Source organism: Pectinophora gossypiella, chromosome 7, assembly GCF_024362695.1.
Source record: "Pectinophora gossypiella chromosome 7, ilPecGoss1.1, whole genome shotgun sequence".
Taxonomy (NCBI): domain Eukaryota; kingdom Metazoa; phylum Arthropoda; class Insecta; order Lepidoptera; family Gelechiidae; genus Pectinophora; species Pectinophora gossypiella.
In genome coordinates, this window is record NC_065410.1 from 12625686 (window position 1) to 12649647 (window position 23962).

The 23962-nt window shown below is 37.3% G+C and overlaps 1 protein-coding gene across 1 annotated transcript in view; it reads left to right on the forward strand.

The window, feature by feature from the left end:
- Positions 1-1712: 1712 nt before the first annotated feature.
- Positions 1713-23962, forward strand: part of LOC126368359 (cadherin-23) — a 56554-nt gene continuing 34304 nt past the window's right edge. The window contains exon 1 of the mRNA XM_050012278.1: positions 1713-1804. The gene's annotated coding sequence lies outside the window, so the exon portion shown is untranslated. The remainder of the gene's footprint in view (positions 1805-23962) is intronic.

The following is a 23962-nucleotide window of genomic DNA, read 5'->3' on the forward strand; positions in this document are numbered from 1 at the left end:
GACATAAACATAGCTGGCGAGGAGTGAGTCTTCTGCTATTGTGTGGGTTGTGAGGTGGATGAACAACCATAATAACCCTGGTGTCAGGGTTATTATTGAGCAGCCAAAGGCCCCTGACGTGACTAAAGTAACGACTACGTACTTACATCAGTAAGTAGTAACCGGGACCAACGGCTTAACGTGCCTTCCGAAGCACGGATCAGCTCAGGTGATCAGCCTGCAATGTCCTAACCAAACAGTAACGAGTAGGAGTAGAAGCGTGTGTATATACTATACACCTCTGCCTATCTCTATGAGGAGACAGCCGTGATATTATGAATCGATATAAAACCATCCTTTCCTTTTGACCATCGGTTACGTTTGAGTAACCTTCACGGCTACGCAAAGTCCAAATAACGCCACAACAATGACTGGCAAGGCAGAATACAGTTTACAACGTTACCTTAATGGGTTGGTGGCATATGGTCAGTTACGGTCAGCTGCCAACTGCCGTCGCCCGCGCCGTGCTTCGTTGCGCACGCGCACTGACTAATGCGATGGGCGACTTAGGTGCGTTTACCTCTGTTAGGTATGTTTATTTCACAGTTGTGAGTTCTGTATATGGATTGGAATAAAAAATATGTTAATTATGATGTTTTAAATAATCTTTTGAGTCTGAGATTGTAGTCAATGTAATTCTTAGTAAAGTACGATGTGTGTTTCGATTTGCCTCTATCGGCATTTACTTAGTTGATGGTATGTCTACATGGTTAATTGACTATAAGATCGCTGAAACAGTTTGATATAACCCACTCACAGTCCCCCTTTCCCTGCTTACTTTTCAGTTATGATTTAGCAATAAGGAAAATTACTCGTATAACATTAACTAAATTCATTAAAATTTCATTTTATTTAATGTAATGTTTTTTAACATAGATATCTGATTAATAATTATTTCTGATAATTATTTATCAGATATAATTATTTTTATTGACTGGGCCCGCGTGATGGTTTAAGGCCCGATCTCCCTATCCATCCATAGGGAAGGCCCCAGCAGTGGGGACGTTAATGAGCTGATGATGATGAAATAATTATTTAATTAATAATAATAACTTTATTGCACAAAATAAGAGAAACGTTTACTTAAAACTAAAAAATGTATTTTACGAGGGCCTGGCAGAAATTGCTGTTTAGCAATAAGGCCGCCTATTGTGCTTATGTTTTATTCGTATGTTTATGTCCTTTATATATGTTCTTGTGCAATAAAGTATTATTGATTGATTGATTGAGGTCTTCATTAGTGGAATACGTCCAGGGAATTAAAGACATCAATCTTCTCTTTTAATTAAACGAACAAAACAGTTAAGATAAATTATACTCTTCACTAATAGTAGGTACACACCACAGTCTACCCCAATAACAATTGCGTCGGTTATACTTAGACATAGGTAGCTAACAAATCTATTATCAAATAAAACGTTGATAAACAAAACACAAACCCAATATCACTATTTACAAATATTGTCAATCACTGACGCATTAAAAAAGAAAATATTTTTCCAAAGGGTAGCGCGGTGACGGACCACATGGCACAGGGAGTAGGGTAAAACAGCCGAGAGCGGTTGCGAGTCGTCCGTGACCCGCGAAGCGACGCGCACCTGTACGTTGAAAGCGAAACGCGCGCCACTGCACCAACGTCCAACGCGCGGAAAAGCGGAAGTGTAGTGAATGACTTTTAAATTAAACTTTTAAATATCGAACGAAGACAGTTTTTAAATTTTGAATATTTTAAATGTAAATGTGTGCCCAGTTTGGATTTGGGAAGGTAAGTAATTTTTGTTTTTTTATTGTCTAAGTTTACCTATTTCAGTGACCAGGAGCACGAATGCATCATCTACCCTCTGCTAATGTTATTTAATTAAAATCTTACGTAGTCGTAGATAAAAAGATATATATTTACGACCAACTTAATGCAATTTATAATTATAACATAAAATACCCCACATAAGGCTATTTGAACCTGACCAACTATTGCTACTACTATTGACAAATCAAATCCTCTTGTCAAATCTTCAGGTTAGGTAAGCGGACCCTGTGAGTAACGGGATAATCCTAGGGAGATGATGATGAAGTACTGGTATTGTGCATAACTTCCTTCCTTCTTGTGTTCCTTCAACAAACGGGAGGCTCAGGTTCAGAGTACCATATCGTTATTTATAATGAATTACGTATACACATTTCTTAAGGTTTAAAAGACTACTTACTATTACCATAAAAAAAATGTGAAATTGGCACCGTTATTCATAAAAGCGTATCAACATTACTACCTTAATAAATAAACCTTAAAAGGCGTAGCGAATTAAAAAAATCACTTGCAGCTTTTCACAACGCGTACAATATCTACAATAACGACCCGTGGTAGAGATCAGCCCAATATGGCCAAATTATTGGAGTTAGTAGATCGTGACAGATGCCATTTATGGGTCAGCCATTTTACATTGATGTCCGACAAAATTGTCGATAGCGGAATGAATTTGCGATAGTTTTGAAGACTATAACATACCTAGTGTTGTTACTGTGCAGCTGTGTGCTATTGTATTGTAAAACATCTCCTATCCATCTTTATTAAGTCCCGGATTCGAATATCAGTTGAGTCAGTTAAGAAAACGAAACTTAGTACTGACCTACGTACCTCCTTAAATGAAATAAAAATACAATCAAATAAAAAATGCATTATTTCGTAAATTTTACAGTTTACCGAAGCGTCCCAGTAAGTAGGCAAGGACGCATCTATTCGTTCCTACTTGAATATATATCTTATCCATATGAGAGTACTGAGGGGTTAAAATGGTCACATCGAAGCAATTGCGCAAATGTCAAATTGCAATATTAATTATATAATAATAATTGCCGCTGGTCTGAGTGGTACTCCATCAACTCATGGTTGACACAGTAGAGTTACGGACTTACTTACCTGTACCACAAACACTTTCTATTTAAACAAGGGTCGCAGGTACTTACATGAGTTTAATTTCATTAAGCTGCAAAAAGTGGCCGTAATTGTCACGGTTACCTTGCCATTCAGCTTAAATTCGCCATAAAAAAATAATTATTTACGAAATATGGTTCGGCAGCCCAACTCTGTTATGTAGGAGCAAGATGGAAATAAAGATTCATAATGGCTCACTGCCGGGTTATTAAGTTATGCATGAGCAAAGAAACAGTAAAAAGTTACCACTTCATGATGGTTTTTAAGTGGTACGCTATGAGATGAACAGAACTACATTATGTCTTACATAATTTATTGTTACGTTCACGTCTATAATCTGAAATGGACAAAGAGAAAATTTAAATCGAAAAAAAATCCGACTCGGACGGGACTTGAACCCGCAGCTCTTGTCAGAGCGTGTTAACCATTATACCACCTGGTCCTCCTCCTGTCCATGCGAAATTATTTCGATCTATGTATCGTCATGGACACAAATCGTGATGTTCTTTCCACAGAGGCAGCCAATCAGGTCGTGTCGCGTCAAACACTTCAGAACCCCGATACCGACCCCGCCGGCGTGATTTAACGATTTCCCTCATTCAGCGCTTATCGCCATCGATCCACTAGAGTCGATTAATTATTTCAAATATTCTTTCTTTCAGACGACGCCCTGAGTCGAGGTTCGCGGTCAACTGGGCACCCTGTTGTCAGGCCTGTTGTCTTAACTTTTGTATCGCCATTTGTCCAGCCAAGTGGTTAATACCATCTGCGGCAAATCTACAATAAGTCACGTCAAAAAAACTTCGTTATTTAGGCATAAATAAAGGTACTTACACGTATAGGTACCTACTACAACAAACTATTGAATATGTTGTTATCGTACTTTGCAGAATACCAGGTAGAATATTCTCACAATTCATTAGAATCGTTTGAAGTAAGTATGATGATGAGGAGAAAATTGTGTTCATTGTACTCGGTTCAACAGGTCATCTATAGCACTTTCATTTTTATGAATCCGACTCAGTTGTAATCACTATCGGTAATCTCGGAAAACGCTCCCATAATCTTATTGTAAAACATAATCCGTGATAAATATATTTTACATAGATGCCTATCATTTTAATGGTATGCTTATGTCTGAGCCGGTAGAGTTAATTATTCAATTATCTGAAATGCACTTTTCACGCTTCAACTTTCAATGAGAAATACATGGTTAATCATTTTTATTTTCATCAATGAATTATTATTTACGTATAATCATTTTTCAATAGCCTCCGTGGTCTAGTGGTTAGAGCGTTAGGCTCACGATCTGGAGGTCCGGGTCGACTACCGATAGGGACATTGTGGAAATCACTTTGTGGGACTGTCCTTTGTTTGGTAAGGACTTTTCGGGCTTGAATCACCTAATTGTCCGAAAAAGTAAGGTGAAACCGTACTTCGGAGGGCACTTTAAGCCGTTGGTCCCGGCTATTAGCAGTAAAAACACCTCTACCAACCTTGCATTAGAGCTGCGTGGTGGAGTATGGTCCATACCACCTCCGGTTGATTGAGAGGAAGCCTGTGCCCAGAAGTGTGACGTTTATTAACATTTAATGTCCTTAATACAATTCATAATAGATATATTCTGTCCACGGCTATACATATCTTTATAATATCATTATCTGTAGTATGTGCGACGTAGTTCTTACGGGTCCATAGACTTCGATATGTGATTGATTGAATACACTTTACAAATACTTTGAATATACTCTATTACACCAAAATAAAAGGAAATATTTACAAAAGACTCTTTACTAGGTAACATGGCAAATTCAAGCGTGCTTTCTTCAAGAAAATTGTCAAATAAGTACTTATTCTGAAGTAGGACGGACTATTTGATCAAACACCACGATTTCACTGTCAGTGTTAAAAACTATCGATTCATGACTTGCCGGTAAACATTTCCTGTCTTTGTTTAACTTAGAAAATAAGACCATTTTCTTACAACTCTCATATTCCAATTTTTACCTTACTATTTAGAACAGTGATTAAACAAATATATCACGCAAATCGGACGTAGTTGTACAATATGCTCAAAACTATGTCCCAAATGGGGTAGTTATCGCAAGATGAACTAAGTACCCACACCTCACCGAACTTTCTGTTAGACCAACGTCATAAGTGGTGAGCCGCATCGCCGTCTATAATGAATAATGATAATATTATAATAGAGTATATTTATACATAAAAGTGTATATTTTTGATGTTACTTTTTTACCTAAAAACCACATTCAATCATTTTTTTCACTGAAGTCCCAATTCGCGCAGTTATTCCCTACGTAAAGGAGAAGCCAAAAAGTTTATTAACTAAATTTAAATTAGGCATAGGTAGGATTATGTTTATGAAAACTATGAATAAATGGTAAACTGCTTATTTAATTACATAATTAAATAATATTCAGCAAGTGTTACTATTATTTTTATTATTAAGTCCCCAAACACTACAAAAACACATAAACAAAACTTTCACAAATATATAGATTGACAATATCGATTCCATTGTCAAGATCACAGTTCTTGCGCCGGCGCCGATGGAAATCGTGGGAAACACAACACGTGAGGACAATACCATGTCGAAGATGATATCGAATCATATTAGAAACTCCGTAATGGTGTCAACCACTTAGTTTTTCATATAAACAATAGCAATAGCAACGTGGAACGCAAGATAATGTTGAGTGAGTATACAGGGTGTTAGTGACGTAGAGAACATTTGAGGGATGATTCAGAGCATAATTTTGAGTTGATATGAAGTACAATTTTCCATCGCAAAAACATGGGACTAAAAATAATGTACTTAAACACATAAAATTTCACTTTCAAATTATTTATTTCAGATTAATATCCATAATTATAAGTACGTTACATTAGATTAAATAAATTAAAATTCAAACTTTATTGGACCTTTGTATAAAACGGACATCACTCCAAATAAAATTTCATAAATTTTTCAACATGAAATTCCACTTGATATCAACTCAAAATTATGGTCTGAAACATCACCAAAAGTTTTTGTTAAGATAATTATGACCAGCGCAAAAGGATTTAAAAAACACAAAATAAAAAATAATAATGTATAATGTGTGTTGTTGTGTATGAGTATAATGTATTTTATTTCATTTTTATTTTATTTATTAGGACATTGATATTTTTAATTTTATTTGATTTTATATAATTTAATTTAATTATAATTTATTTAATCGAATGTAATAATTATGGATATTAATCTGAAATAAATAATTTGAATTGAAAATAAACATGAATTTAGCGACGTCCACTTAATATTAACTCGTGCGCTGAATCATCCCCCTAAGTATTCGGTACGATGTCACTAACATCCTGTATATGAAATACGTAGGTTGATCTGATAGCGCTTAAACAATAACCATTCTTTACCTTTTTAATTACGGGACTTTGTTAGATTTTAAAAGCAGTAATTTCATTCATATACGTACAAACGAGCTTACATAAGATCATGCCATTTTCCCTTAGGTGTAGGCAGAGAACACGGTATTCCAGTCGGTATGATATTAATGACTAAAGGACTTTTTTAATGTTATGGGCGATAGGCTGATCCCTTATCACCATAAGGTTCATCATATCCAGCTTACGACATCGTATCAACAGTGGCTGCAAGTCGTCTTTGATTACTTGTGGCTCTGCCCACCCCATTAGGGATTACGGGCGTGAGTTTATGTATGTATGTTTATGTAATGACGTTAATCTAGTCTACTGTCACCATGTCAACAAGAGATCTAACGGCCTACGTGGTCTAGTGGTTAGAGTATTTCTCGACTTGAAGGTCCCGTGTTCGATTCCCGATGGAGACATGACAAACATCACTTCGTGATCCCTAGTTTGGTTAGGACCTTGCGAACTTGTATTTATATTTGTTACTGTGGCGTCCATCTTAGGCGTCTGGGGTCAAAGCAAACCCATCAAAGGTAAAAAAAAGCAGTCGGTCCTGGCTATGCAGTCGTCGTTACATGGGGTTAGGTGGTAACTCGCACACATGAAAACAGCCACATGTGCCAGTTGACACACTGGTGTTATGTGGTTGACTCGTCCGAATCTCTCGATAGATAGAACGATAGGTAATTCGTACGGATTGACTACTGTGTAGATTGACCTTCACCCGTGTCAAGAGCCTAGGAGCCAAGGATTGATACGCTCGATCATTGACCTCACTACCCATGAGAGAAGACCAAAAAATCTAAGGTATAGACACAATAATATGACAACTTAGTATCTTGGGTCGGCCACGATTTCTATAGATGCTTTTTTCAGAAGTTTATCAGAAAAAGTCAGTAATTTCAAAGAATTACTTATATTATGTTATTTTCCTACTAAACGTGCAAAGTATTATGCTGTAGCTGTTATATTCCATTATCAGTGAAATGGAATAAAAAGTGGAGTAAGTTAAATTTGAGGAGCTCGGTGGCGCAGCGGTTAACGCGCTCGGTCTGCGATTGTTGAAGTTAAGCAACTTTCGCAAAGGCCGGTCATAGGATGGGTGACCACAAAAAAAAAAGTTTTCATCTCGACCTCCTTCGTGCTTCGGAAGGCACGTTAAGCCGTTGGTCCCGGCTGCATTAGCAGTCGTTAATAACCACCAATCCGCCCTGGGCCCGCGTGGTGGTTTAAGGCCCGATCTCCCTATCCATCCATAGGGAAGGCCCGTGCCCCAGCAGTGGGGACGTTAATGGGCTGGTGATGATGTGATGATGAAGTTAAATTTAGAATCCAAACTTTTTCTAAGTAAGCCGACGGTCGCATCTAAGAAAAACCAGATAGACATTCTAACAGATAGTAAAAGTGTTTTCGAAAGACACTTACTTACAGACAACCGGCCAAGTGCGAGTCGTACTCGCACACGAGGGGTCCCTTACCATTGACTACGTAAACAACAGTAGGTACACAAACATATTGCTTAGCTGTTGACATTATTGATTTCCAGCAAAAAAGGGCAAAAAAAAAGTATGGGTGGCCCTTAAACATTGTTTTTTTTTTTTGTTTTTAGGATTTGTTGTTATAGTGGCAAAAGAAACACATAATTTACGAAAATTTTAACTGTCTGCGATAGCTAGACAGTTCTTGAGATACATCCTGGTGATAGACAGAGAACTTTTAGTAATAGAGTCCCGTTTTTGCCCTTTGGGCACGGAACCCTAATAAAGAAAAATAGTAGTCAGATTATCTACGTGCATAAAAATCGCTCGTCCCAATAGCCAAATAAACAATCTAAAGACAGGTTATCTTCTTATTAACGAAATGGTGAAAGTAATACGTAATAATAAAGAATCGTAACCAAATGTCAATAAGTGATCGACTAAAAAGTGCCACAGTTTTTGAACCAGTGACCGTAGAGGCGCAGACTAAAATAGGAAATAAAAAACAAAAAAGATCGAAACAAATGAAGTAAGCTGTCAAAGTGACAGCTCACTGGTTTTTAGAACCAATTTGCTAACTGTTGCGTCATATCATAATACTCAAAATTTTAGATCAATAGTAATTGCAAAGTGAAGTTACGCGCTATTTATTTTAATACTGTTTATGGTTGATAATGAGAATTTGTAATAAAAATAGGCATTCTATGGTGCTGATTCCAGTATACCCCATCTAATTTTATTTCAAGTTATACCTAAAAGGAAAGTAACGGGAGATTGACAACTGCTAATTTTAAAATGAATGAACTCTGAACTCGGACGCATTATATAGGCATCTCGCTGTTATGCTGATGGACTGACATGCCACTAATACCTACTGTTATCATAATTATCTATAGATACTTAATATTTGAACTCGAGTAACAAGGGTGAGTTGTGTTTTGATAACTTGTAGCTCTGCTCTACCGACCCCTATAAAGATTACTGAGTTTATGTACCTACGTCATATCAAAACATATTTTTTTAAAAACAGCTTTTCCGTAATTTCTTTCGAGAAAAACAAATACCATCAATAAACTCCGTGAAAAGTTTAAAACGACGCCTTAATGAATCGAAGTTTGTATCCACTTCGGTATTCATTATGTGCAGTTTACCATAAACATAAGTATTACCGGGTAAAACCCTCAACGAACCACTTTTTGTCCGCAGTCATAGCAAATGCCATCCGCGGCAATCCGTCGTGAGTTATTGTCGCACGAAGATGGTGTTGCACGCTGGCTGGTGTATAGAGGATGGAACGGTAAAGAAAGAATACTTCGACTTTGAGTTGACCACATTATATTTTCAATTTAGAGGATAATTGACTGATAGAGAGAGAAACAGTGTGTTAAAAGAAAGATGTGGTGTAAAGGACGATATATAGTGACTAAGATTAAGACGGGAAAGTTAACGTGGTTTGGTCACATAGAGCGAATGAAGGGGAATAGGTTTACGAAAGCAGTATATAAAGCGAAGGTTGGTGATAGTGCTGGCCGAAAAAGACCTAGAAGGACGTACATTGACCAAATTGGAGATGTCCTTAGAAAAGGTTCAGTACGATCTACTCTGAACCGGCGTGCGTGTATAAAACGATTGATGAATGTGGAGGAAGCAAGAGATGTCAGGATCGAAGCAAATGGACTTCTCATGGACACTATAGAATAACTCTTTTAAGAAATAAATTAAAATTATAACCTCAGCATGTTTATAAATGTTTTTTCACGGTCGAAATTCGCCAACTTACCTAAAAACATGGAGCAAAGAAAGGCTCAACTTAGCGTGAGAGTACACAAAAAACTTACACAAACAAGTAGAGACAACCTTGACAGTTGCAAGTGCAGGGAATGGACACAATGCCCATGGTATATACTCAGTATGGTAGCTTGAAACATCTTAGTAAGATCATTGTGAATGTGTCAACAGTTTACAATGTACGTACTACACACTGTTGCATTTTGCACTTTGCTGCTCTACCTTATCACTGGGTAGGAAAGAGTGTAATGTGACAAAATAAAGGTCTAGAAGCTACAACTGACAACTGTAACTATGACATGTGGCTGGTATCCTTATCATACTATATTATTTTTATTTCAGGACTCCGATCAGAGGTTTTAACCGTATTTTTTTGACAAAGAAAAGACTATCACTAACTTGTAATACTAGTAATCTATCCAAGGTAGCATAGACGTGCGTATCGGGCTTCGTATCCACCAGATACCGGATACGGCGGGAACATTCCCTGGGGAGGCACGGTCGAGCGCTCGCCACGGTGCGCGCGCCGCTCACCTGCGCCCGCGCAGAATATGGGTTAATGGCCGGGAAGAGTTGCAATGGAGAATGCGTCATAAGTCGAATATCGCACATCGTGGCTAGTACAGAGCACTTTATGCTTCCCGTTTGTCTGATAGGGATAATGACATTGTAGGTTGTGACAAAAAAACCGTGGCTTAGTATGATACGATAAAATAAATATAGATGAGTATTTAGAGATGTATCTTCTAATCCCATATTTACTAAACATATTAATAGATACAAAAAAACATTAGAGATAATAATAAAAAGTATACTTAACTTAAGTATATAATATAATACTCAAGTATATGTATAAGTATACTGAAAGATTGAAGTAAAATAAAAGCGTTAAAAATACTTAAGTTTTTCGACTGATAAATATTATACTCCTTCCTTATAGATGGAAGCAAAAATAAACCATAACATTTAATCATAAATTTTATAATAAACTGATTATAATCTCAGTAGGAAATCAGTACACGTCAACAACCATTTAAATAAAAAATTACGCGCTCGACTTTTGTTTTCTGTTCCGAATAACTTTCGCGCGTGTTTGAAACAAAAAGATAGTGATTCAGATACGAAGTACCGACTGTTCTCATACTCGTAGTAAGTAGAAGGTAGGATCTGCCCTATAATTACATTAATGGTGGACCCAGATACTTTCGCATAAAAAGCTGTTCACCTGCTTTTGACTTCATCCGACATCTGTTTATACGGTTCCATTGACTGACGCGGTACGATAGATAGATAGAATAGAAACTTAGAAACAAGTAGATGCGTCTTGTGACTTACGTCATAGCGTGGAGACGTTGGTTGTGGAAAGAATTACGATGGAACATAAAATTATACATACATACATAAACTCACGCCCGTAATCCCAAATGGGGTGAGCAGAGCCACAAGTAATCAAAGACAACTTGCAGCCACTGTCGATACGAAGTCCTAAGATGGATATGATGAACCTTATGGTGATAAGGGATCAGCCTATCGCCCATAACATTAGTCCATCATGTTAGAGGACGCAATCCCTCTATCGGTTTTTACGACATGCCCGGGAAAACAAGCAGCTGAACGTGTTCTATGTTTTTTATTTGCTCCCAGAACAGCATAGCAGCAACATAAAATTATAAATATTCGATAAAGTAACCCAATCACAGTGTTTTCTTGAAAATAGGCAGTATCATTATGATTATCCTACCTATACTAGAACTACTTTTTTTGAACGTGTCTTATTTTTGATATGCGCAGATGGCGTTAACTACTTGGCCGGACAAATAGGGAGCGCTGAGGGCTCTCACTTGGCAAACTAGAACTACTTAATTCTACTTCACCTACCGTAGTTAGGACGGAAGTCTTAGTAATTTAATATATACTATAAATACATAACTAGTATAATGGTTTTCTTAAATTGTATAACGCAAAAAATAATGAGCTCATAATTATTATTTTAAAGTGAAAGTTGTCCTTTAAGTACATTCAAAATTATCAATATATTACCTATATTTACGAATATAAACGCTCCACGCTTTCTTTCCGTACGTTATGGATAACTGTACCCGGTTAATTACTTTTCAAAAAAGGTAAATATGGAAAGAGTATTTTATTCTGAGTAGGTACTAATGAGGCAGTGCTAGTAAAAATAAGGGAAAAGAGGCAAATATTAATAGTCATTGAGGACAGAAGAGGCAAGATGATCGGACACTTAATAAGACACGATGAATTTATTAAAAACATCATAGAAGGGAAGCTACAAGGAAAGATAGGAAGAGGAAGACCAAGCTAGCTTACATGGAACGGATTAAAGAGAAGGTGAACGTCGTGTCTTATAAGAAGTGAAAGAATTGGGCTCTGATATACAAGAATGGAGAATGCTACACGGACAAGAGCATGGCTCTTAAATTAGTAATGTGGTACTTAGTATGTGAGTAGTAATCTATACTCACTAGGTCGATAATTTTTTTCAAATATTTTTATTTACTTATTTATTTGTTGTTTGTTTTTTTTTGTTTTTTTTTTCCTCTCAGACGACGCCCTGAGCCGAGGTTCGCGCCTAACTGGGCACCCTCAGGCCTGTTGTCCTAAATTATGTACCGGGTGAGAGCCCTCGTCGCTCCCCATTTGTCCGGCCAAGTAGTTAACGCCATCTGCGGCAAATCTACAATAAGTCACGTCAAATAGAAAAGGAACACAGATTCAGGATTTATTAAGTGTTCTGCATTTTAACTTGATTAAAAGCATAGTAATAGACCACAAATAGCCACATTAATTATTGGCATTCGTAACAAAGTAGAGTAAGTAAAGTGCACAACAGTTTAAAAAGTAACGTCAGAAAATACGTATACATACAATGTCTAAGCATATACCTATATTTTTTACCGTTACCTATATTTCTAACATATCATTAAGTACAGTCATGAGCAATATACTGTACCCACTTTAGGACTCTGTCGCACTAACATATTTGACATTTAGTGAGACTTACAGTTCAATTTGTCAAAAAAGTTATTGTGACATGGCACCAAAGTGTATACATATTAATGCTCGTGACCGTACCTATGACTGCAATGGAAACGCATTAAACCTTTGCTCTACAATCTCCACTCGTTAAAAATTAGGTAGCGAGAAAACTTCATTTGTTATGATAGAGACGAATTATAAGTATTATTATGAGCTGCTGAGTCCGCCATTACAAACAGATTTGTATGAAAGTTTGGCAGGAAATGAGCGTAGGAAGTGTAATGTATACTTCATAGATGCATACACAGGTACACTCATGCTCGTAAAACCTATACAAAAAACCGGTCAAGTGTGAGTCCGACTTGGGCACCGAGAGTGACTATTGTGATGATGACGACAAAGATGTTTGCCAATACCGCGATTATTTTAATTAATCGCAAAAACTTTTTGTCGTTGAAAAAAATTCCCGAGAAAAAAGGGTCTTGGCAGACAGACAGACGGACGAACAAGATGATCCTATAAAGGTTCCGTTTTCCCTTTTGAGGTTCGGAACTTTTTTTTTGACGTGACTTATTGTAGATTTGCCGCTAACTTCTTGGCCGGACAAATGGGCAGCGCTGAAGGCTCTCACCCGGTACAATATTTAAGACATCAGGCCTGAGGGTGCCCAGTGGACGCGAACCTCGACTCCTACGAATAAATAATATTCGTAGGTCGGCTTTGACCGTCGTGTGAGACGAAAAAATATTTGAAAGAATTAATCGACCCTAGTGCGTCGATAGCGATAAGCGCTGATTAAGGGAAGAGGTTCGGAACCCTAAAACCTAAACATATAAACGAGCATAGTTGGTAATTAGATTTAAGGAGCGGGAAAATGTATAATGGTAATGTGTACAATAATAACAATACATAAACAACTGGCAAAAACAGACCATAGCGTCCACAGAATTTAGCCCAGAGCGGGTTTTATCGCGAATCACGCGACTCAGTCGTTCGAGCGATATACATAATGCATCTCCCCCTCTATAAAAAAAAACTTACCTACCTATAGGTTGTCAGGAAACAATCATCTTCGGTTTTTTTTACAACCAATCTATTAACCACGACCTGTCGCACATAATCGATTACCTGTCAGTGTATAGTTTATCATTCTATCATTAGAATACTTATGTCAAAGTACCTATGAGTTGTCCTGTTATAACTGGTTAGGAACATCAACCTTCTATAGAATAAGGAATAATACTACGTATACAACGGCAACTCTCCGCTCTCCGCCAGCGTCTGCGCTAGGTTTACCTCACTCCCCCTCGAACACAGTTTAGACTTGAATCGTATAGTGTCAGACGTCACACACACAGATACGTGTGTACGATAATGTCAATGTATAGTGTCTGTGTAAAACTAGGTTGTTTTTAAGAAGTGTCCGGAGTGTACTTCTACTTTAAAGTTCATACATAGAGTGTTCAATATGCCATTTGGCCAATGCTACTGGGCATATACCTCCCCTTCCTCATTTTTTTTAATTTATTAATTTGGTCCGTTAGCTCTCAAAAAATAACGAGGGTCAAAAAGTAGCTAAACTTATCCTCAAGGCTGGCTAATGGTTATGTGGGACTTAAACATGCTTAGCGTGCGAGGTGTGGACCCCTTTGGGGATACAGACGTGATGTTCTGTTATGTCATATAATATTATGAAAATCATCTCCATAGCATTATCCCGTTTTTCACAGTGTCCGCTTACGTAACGTGATGATTTGACAGGTTCGGTTTTTTACAGAAGCGAATGCCTGTCTGACCTTCCAACCCGCGAAGGGAAAACCAGCTCAACACAGGTTAGGTCACATACCTCCGAAAATGAATTTCTATGTAATGTGGGTTTCCTCACGATGTTTTCAAATACAAATATACTTTATTGCACCAAAATAAAAAGAAATAATTACAAAAGACTCTTCACTAGGTACATGGCAAATGGTGGCCTTACTGCTTAAAGCGATTTCTTCCAGACAACCATAAAGTTTCCCTGATGTCATTTATATCCCCTTATAATCATTTATGATCCAAACATGAATTCGATAACAAATAATAAATTTATGAAAATATAATATTATAATGTATTGTCGCTCTGCCTACCCTAATAGGTGCAGTAGGCGTAAATCTATGTAAGTATTAAGGTTAATAATATGTTGCCAAAGTCCTTTTTTTCTCGGCCCCCAAACAAGCAGCAATCCAGAAATAACAGCGCAGCTGAACAGTGAAAGTTTTGCCACTATTGGTCCAGTGGTTTTTGAGATCAAGAGCAAGCAATCAAACCGACTCTCCCTCTTCACAAAATTATCATGTTTATTATAATTCTACTTACTTAAAATGGCGTTGAATTGTTTTGTACAAGTTTCTTTATTCAGATAATAAGACATCCAGGGAGTCAAATAAAAAGATCCCGACGAATTGAGAATCTACTCCTTTTTTGAAGTCGGTTAAAAAGGCCACACTGAAGTAATTCATCTTAAAATGATATAATTATGGCAATTTGACATTTGCAATATCAACAAAATGTCAATTAGGAATAATGGTGTTTTAGATAAATTGCTCCAATGTTGCCTTTTTAAAACCCATGGTATGGAGTAGGTATACCGCGCCGCTCCAGTGCGCGTTGCTGCTATTTTAAATTAAACATACATACACATACATACACATACATAACCTCACGACTATTTCCTACCGGGGTAAGCAGAGACTATAGAATTCTTTTAACACACTTTTCTTGCTTCGACCACATTCATCAATCGCTTCATACACACACGCCGGTTTAGAGCCAGGATTTTGAATTAAAAAAAGAAACAATTTTTACATCTTATTTATTATGTTGGTCATTATCTATACATGATAGGTTAATTTTATTATCTTAAAAAATCGTAAACACAACATTAAATACTTTTTTTTCCGTGACTTATTGTAGATTTGCCGCAGATGGCATTAACTACTTGGCCGGACAAATGGGGAGCGCTGAAGGCTCTCACCCGATACAACGTTTAAGACAACAGGCCTGAGTCGGGCGCGAAGCCCAGTCGGGCGCGGCATTTAATACCCTTAATTGAAATCTAATATGTATTAGCCAACAATTCAAATATTCAATAACGATATAGAATATGCTCACTAACCTACATTGTAAGTACCATAACCAAGTAGCTCAATTTACAAGTATTAAATTCAAACCACAATAAGATTTGGTCAATATAATACATCGAAAATCGTTTTGGTAAAATGCTTGTGTCAAATTGTCAATGTCTAACAAGTTAGAATCGTTCAATTTATATACCCATTTCACATAAAAGTATCGATGTTAGTTACAAGTTTCAAATAACAAACTGATAACCCATGAAAGAATTATGTCCATATCTTAACCACGATGACTTTTCATACAATATACAGGGTGTCATCCCCCTCAGTATTTGTTACGATGTCACTAACACACTAACATCCTGTCTACTTGTATGTACTTGTACAGGGTGTAAGTGACATCGTAACAAATACTGAGGGGGACGATTCAGCTTATTATACAGCTCGACTGAAAATTCCACTTGATATTAACTCAGAATCATCCCCCTCAGTATTCGTTACGATGTCACTAACACCCTGTATATACATATTGAATAAACTAACTCTACTTATTTAATTTTACACAATTCAAAGCTCCATTAGTAAACATCCATGACTTGTATATAAAAATTATGTTCCCATACAAATATTTTTATGTTTAATTTGAACTTTTTGTTAAAGTTTCGTAACTATACATATAGACGTGAATTGAGATTCGTATCGGCTATCACGTACTATCACGTATACGCTATACTGCAGGTGAGTTTATCTCACGATGATACTATGGATTACGAAAGCAAAAACATTTTCTATTTCTTTTTTTGTTCACTATGTATGAACCACATCATCATCGCCAGCCCATTAACGTCCCCACTGCTGGGGCACGGGCCTTCCCTATAGATGGATAGGGAGATCGGGCCTTAAACCACCACCCGGGCCCAGTGCGAATTGGTGGTGAACTATGAGGCAATAAATTTGAAACTCTTACGTGCATGGCCCATATGTGGGGCACATTTTTTCTTGCCACAATGTGTCTATGTACATAAATTCCAATGTGTTTATCGAAAAATAATATTACACGTGAGGGGTTGATATTTAATTTTCAGTTACACAGTGAACGTGTCATAGTAACAAAATTGAAAGCTTCCACAAAAAAGTTCATGTGGATACCTATAAGTAGAGCTTAACTTAATCGAAAGTAATGTTAAGTCCCCACAAATAAATAATTATACATAAGTAATTTTGGTACGTGTATAAAATCGTTTTTAAAAATAAAAAATAGGTTTTAAAAAATAGTTTTTAACTATACTAACTACACTGTAACCAATGACCAGTAACTAGCCGCTTCCACTTTGGGAATATTCCCGCGAGTAAAAAGGCGCAAAATTTTTTTTTTTTGTTTTGGCTTTCCCCGAAGGGTAAGGCAAAGGGAACTATGCCCATACAGCCATGTCTGACGTATTTTTTTTCTTGATGATTAATGAAATGATGAAAGGTGATGATGATGAAACCTAAGCCCCCACCCTCGGAGTAGACTCCTACTCCGAACCCCAAACGAATTAACTCAAAAGTCCGCATAAACTTTTGAGTTATGAAGCGGCTTCCCGGCACGAAGCGAAAATAGGCAGATACACTTTGTTTATTGAATACTCCAATATAATAACACTCGCGAATGTCTTCCGACTAACTTAATGCGATCATTAACCACAAAACACCACTTCGTATTAATTATTTAGATTACTCAATGAAGAAAGCAACTGTCCCGTTCCCGTTTCCCGCCGAAAAGCCGCGCAAAAATTATATATAACTTTTTTAAGAGACCTTTTTTTATTTTTTATTACTCAGCCTTTTGACAGTTGGGATCAAAGTACAAAAAGAACAATTAAAAATAAATCCAGCCAGTGACTTTCATTAAACTCTTTAAACTATTATTTATTAAACTCTTTAATATTTTAAAGAGTTTTTATAAAAGGAACTTTCCCGGGAAGGGCATATCACTGACTGTAACTGCAACTTCATAAATTGACACTCATCGTCAGTCCTAAAAAGTAGTCAAAGCAAAAAATATTTACAAATTAACTGTCACAATTAAGCAAGATACTTAACTGTCTTTAAAACAATTTAAAAACTCAAAACCTCTTTCGGCGACACAATAAAATAAAAAGTAAAACCAGGACGCACGTGTCTTTACGAGTAATTATAACGTTTACACGCAGATTAACTTAGTTAACAACTTATAATTGGCTTAAATAATTATCTAGCCTAATTAGCGGATTTGTCTACGTATTATTATTATTTGTGGTCGTCATTAGAAAATTGTGGTATAATTGTGAAAACTGTAGTGGTCCACGATGGGTGGGAATGGAGTCTCGGCGTGCCGGCAGAGTAGTGGGATGATTAATAATAACGACGAAAATAGTAACACCATCAGGAAATTATAATGTTGCCATATAAGATAGAGTGAAGAATTTATGATCACAATCCAAAATTAATTCACCTTACAATCCGCACGATAGAAGAAGAAGAGTCGATTTAAAGCAGCCAAATGTAAAATACAGTCTACACAATAATTGTTTGTAGAAAATTGAAAATCCACAGCGTTACTATTACTAGAAAATGGTTTTTAGAATGTCAACAATTTTAATGTATCTTGTTAGTTAACTTCATACCGGAAGCTGGGGTGATTACCTGGTGAAACGCGTATTACATGTGTTTCATTACAAGCGATGGATTGAATTCCAGCTGACATGCACACATAAACTCACGCCTGTAATCCCTTATAGGGTAGGCAAAGCCATTAGATCAGAAAATAACTTGCAGCCTTCGATACACAGTTATAATGATATGATTTAACCTTTTGAAGGAGGTAATTATTTATTTACATTATGCAGAAACGCCAATCCGCCTTGAAACTCTCATAATAATATAATAAGTACAAATTAATTAACTTAACTATGTATACTTAAACAAAGAGTAATATTAGAACATATTTCACACATAGTTAATCATCTCGCAGATCCTCAAACACTCACGACACACATACGTCCACTCACTCACAAACAGATCACACTCTGGTGCTGATTCAAGGAGTGCATTAAGTATGTGCAAGCCACGAAGGAGTGGCGAGTGTGCGCGTACAAAAAAAGTTTTTACGCTGAAATGACATGGTCCGAGGTTTCGAAGTTCCAGAGTATAGTGACAATTTAGCTTGAATTTTGCATTATATGAATGTGATTTTTTCTTGCTGTTTTCCCGGCGTGTGAAAAAAACGAAATATAATTTAAATATCTCTTGGTTCCCATACAAAACAAAAACACACAAATAAGTCATGAAATAATTGATCAAAAAATAGTAAATAACATAATATGTTGCTATTAAATAAAGCTACACGATGACGTGATTCGCTTTTCATACTTTGATAATTGGTTTTCAAGAGCCGCTTAGTCTATGAAGCTTCATTTTCAGCCCACTGTGCGCCGCGCCGATACGGCCAGCAACGGGAGCGAGATCATCTTCTTATCGTCTGGGTTGTGAGGTGGAATACCAACCTCATCAACCCTGGTGTCAGGGTTATTAATGAGCCGCCAAAGGCCCCTGACATGGCTCATGAAACGACTACTTACTTACACCAGTAAGTAGTAACCGGGACCAACTGCTTAACTTGCCTTCCGAAGCACGGATCATCTTACTTTTGGACAATCAGGTGATCAGCATGTAATGTCCTAACCGAACTAGGGATTAGAAAGTGATTCTTGTGATATGTCCCCACCGGGATTCGAACCCGGGCCCCCCGGATCGTGCGTCCAACGCTCAACCACTGGTCCACAGAGGCCGTTAGCGGGATCAAATCGCCCATCTAATGGTCCTTCGTCTTATATAAAAAAGGACTCTATCTCTCAACTATCCATAACAACAGCAAATAAGAAGGTACCTATACATTGCAGATGTTTTGCAGACGTAATCATCTTGACAATGATGTTATTTAAGAATCCAACGCAAGATCGATGTTTTGTTCACTGACAGATACCCACCTGTGATGATTGCTTTTTTGTCATTTTACCACCCATTAGAAATTCACAAAACAAAAGTTATCAATTTTGTCAGAGTCTTCTTTAGTATGTAGGCATGCAAGTTATCACGTTTAACAATTGTCAAGAAAGGTGTAGCATAAGTTTTACAATTTGACGCAAAATCTAGACTTTTTCTTTTTTTAGGGCAATTCTTCTTCTAATCCTTTTATCTCCTGTTGGGATAATTTACGTACCCACATTGTGAGTGATATGGGTGTACTTAATCTTATAGTATAATTAAAAATGAATTGCTGTTCAACGGTCATAAAACGGGGGCTAAAATGGCCACATCGAAGCAATTCATCTAAGAAAGCAATATTGCTGTTTGGCATTTGTTTGCATTGCGCACTTACTTTTATATGCGCAAATGTCAAATTGCAATATTGCTTACTTAGATGAATTGCTTCGATGTGGTCATTTTAACCCCCCTGTCGTGCTATATGGTTCTGAGTGTTGGGCGACAAAGGAGACGGATGAAAGACGAGTAGGTACGTGTTGCAGAGATGAGAATGTTAAGGTGGATCTGTAGTGTCACCAGAATGGACAAGATTACGAATTAATATATTATAATAGGAAGTCTGAAATTAGCGCCTCATACATGGTATGAGCATATAATGAGGAGGGATGAAAGGCATATAACGAGCAAAGTTATGAGTATGAATGTGTGTGGATATAGGGGTGGGGGACGACCCAAGAAAGTGTGAATGGATTGTGTAAAGAAGGATATGTGTGTGAAAGGTGTGAGTACTGAGATGACGACAGAAATGAATGGAAGAGGAATACCATGTTGCGCCGACCCCACCTAGAGTGGGATAAGGCCAGGAGGATTACGATGAATTGCTGTTCGTTTGTCTCGCTAAAACTCGAAAACGGCTGAACCGATTTGGCTAAATTTAGTCTTGAAATGTTCGTAGATGTCCAAGGAAGGTTTCAACGAGCAAATACGGAAAAAGGCGATAAAAAATTCGCCGGATCATCTAGGAAGCAATAGAAATCCCATGGTGTAGGTATACCTTTGGTATTGCTATCAATTACAATTCACATGTGTAACGAAGAGTGGAGGCTTTCTCCAGCTTTTGGGTCTTCACGGTGCTCGCACATACGATCAGGCAAGTTCGCATTATAATGGGTTTTCATTAGAACGTCTCGGTTTGTAAGTATGTGGTGCAATGGTGAGGTTTCGGCTGGATTATAGAGACAATAAATATTGCTTGTTTACAAGTAGGTACCATCAGTACACGGTATCTAGCAGTTAGTTGATTTATGAAAAAATATGTAGTTAGGCAGATATAAGTATACATATACTCACGCCCGCAATCTATAATGGGGTGGGCAGAGCCAGTAAATACAACTAGCAGCCACTGTAGATTTGAACGCCTAAGATGGATATGACGAACTTTATGGTGACAGAGCATCAGCCTATCGCACATAAAAATTGCTTAATCATGTTAAAAAGAACAGAAACCCTCTGTCGGATTCTACAATATGACCGGGAAATACCGGTCATTTGTCGGTCCAAGTAGTTAATGCCACCTGCGGCAAATCTACAATAAGTCACGTCAAAAAAAAAATGACCGGGAAGGCAAGCCTAATACATAGTGATATTTCTTAAACACAAACGTGGTTATTTTTTAATTTCTCTCTTAAACTTGGACAGAATATACAAACGCTGTCGACAGACTGTTAGAAAACTGAATTGAAAAACCAGACAACCGAAAGAGTCTGCTAAAGGCTTCTAAAAATCTAGAGTCAACCGCAAACAGTTTGCCTGTCATGACCAACATCATCTACTTACTAATGTCCCCGTGGTACAGTAGTTGAGCGTTAGGCATACAATCTTCGAGGTCCCGGTTGCGAATACCGACGGGGACATTGCAGGCTGATCACTCGATTGTCTGAAAACAAGACGATCCGTGCTTCAGAAAGTATTTTAAGACGTAGGTCCACGTTAATATTTACTGTTGCTGTAAGTACGTCGTTACATGAGTCATGTCAGGGGCCTTTGGTAGCTGAATAATAACGCTGATACCAGGTTTGATGGGGTTGGTAATTCATCTCACAACCCATACGATAGTACAAGAAGATCAACTTATAAACAGTGTTTATTTTGCCATACTCTTTTTTCACTTTAATGTATCAAACACGAGTAAACTTTTTAAGCATTGTGTATCAAAATGGGTCAATGTTCTTTCCAAATCAGCGAACCCTCTTTACCAATAATTAATCTGATTAAAATCCAACAATGGCGCACTTATTACGTCAATCTCATTACTATTCGAAATATTGTAACGCGGTTCATTCACACGCATCACAGTTGCAGAACAATTGACAATTACATAAAAAACAATTAAAAATTGGCCTCGCGCCCTCTGCCGGATGTGTAGCGTTAGGATTATTTAATCTGTGGTGTCGTTGACGTACGTTTGGGTGGTGTATGCTATGCGCAGAAACAAAAGACGCACGGAGCGAGACGGGAGCGAAGGCCGCGCTATTGTACCAAACGAGTGGGACAGAGCGATCGGGGATTGACCTTTGAAATTGGAATTAGTCATCATTTCGACTGATGATTTATGGGAAATCGTTGGCCTAGAATTTTGGCTAACTGCATTCGAGTTGGCATTTGACTGACACGTCTATCTGACGCTTGGATTTTGTATTTATCGTTTAGAAAAGTCTGCAAACTACTTAGTAGTACAGTAATAATGACAATCTATAATGGCAAATCGTCTTTTGATAATTTGTGCTCTGTCTACACCACCCGAATAAAAAGAAGAATCATTTCATTCAATGTTATTATCATGGATAAACTAGTTGAAATGTCAATTTAACATTTTTGGTGTTATGGCTGAGAAGAAATGATAAGAAACTGCAACAGCAACACATCTTTTATATAATATTGCATGAATCTATGCTATTATGGTAAAGCATGGTAGTGTAATGACCGACTGATGAATTGATAACACGCTACTGATCTACTGGGCAAAATGAAAAGTCTACAGTAGTAGTGAGATATAAAGAAATAAAGCTATAAAGATAATTTATCTCGAGATTGAGTAAAGTTTATCTTGAATATAAATCGCGTTTCTTGTGAATTACTTATTAAGTAAGACTTTTTGTATTCCGACTCTATCAACACTGCAATTCCTTATCTACCTCCAGTGGTTTAGTAATTACAGCGTTCGGCTCTCCGATCTAGAAGTCCTGGTTTTGATACCCATTCACTCAATATCCTGTTTACGACGTGCTTGGGCTTGGGGAAATAAACAGCTAAACGCAAATAGGTAGATACTTCTGTTTTCTCCCAGCTCAAAAAAGTACAGTTTCGAACACTTCTAAAAAAATAAAAATATACCATTAATACTTCGAATTAAATCAAAATACCATTCCATTGAAACAAATAAAAGAGTAATATTGTGCAATCCACTACAGCATCAATTCGTCTCACTCGAAAAGACGAGAAGTCACTTTTTTTACTCTTATAAGTTACTGAACGACAACATTTTGTAATTTGTAAGTAACTATTGTTTTTGTTACGAAACTATATTACGTTAGCTAACAATACCTAAGTTGTGAGTATGTATGAGATTGTTCTCACCCGTTACGGCCATATGGTGACATCAAATGAGTAATTGCGTATTGTAACCAAACTCAACCAATTAGGCTTTACGAAGAGCTGAACTAATTGTGTACCTATCCTATCAAAAATACGTACAGTTGGTAGAACGCTTGCCTCTCACTTTGAGGTCGCAGGTTTGAATCCAGCACAGGCCTAAACCAATGTTTGTCGAATTTGTTTACGAATTCATGTTTGGATCATATATGATTGTCACATGCTCAACGGTGAAGGAAAACATCGTGAGGAATCCCACATTCGCGAGAAATGCATTTTCGGAGTTATGTAACCTAACCTGTATTGGGCTGGTTTTCCCTTCGCGGTTTGGAAGGTCAGACAGGCAGTCGCATCTGTAAAAAAAACCGGACCTGTCAAATCTTCAGGTTAGGTAAGCGGACCCTGTGAAAAACGGGATACCTAATACTAGGGAGATGATGATTCTATCAACAAACATATATACAAATACATTAGCTCACGAGATTACCTACTTGTAATCGGA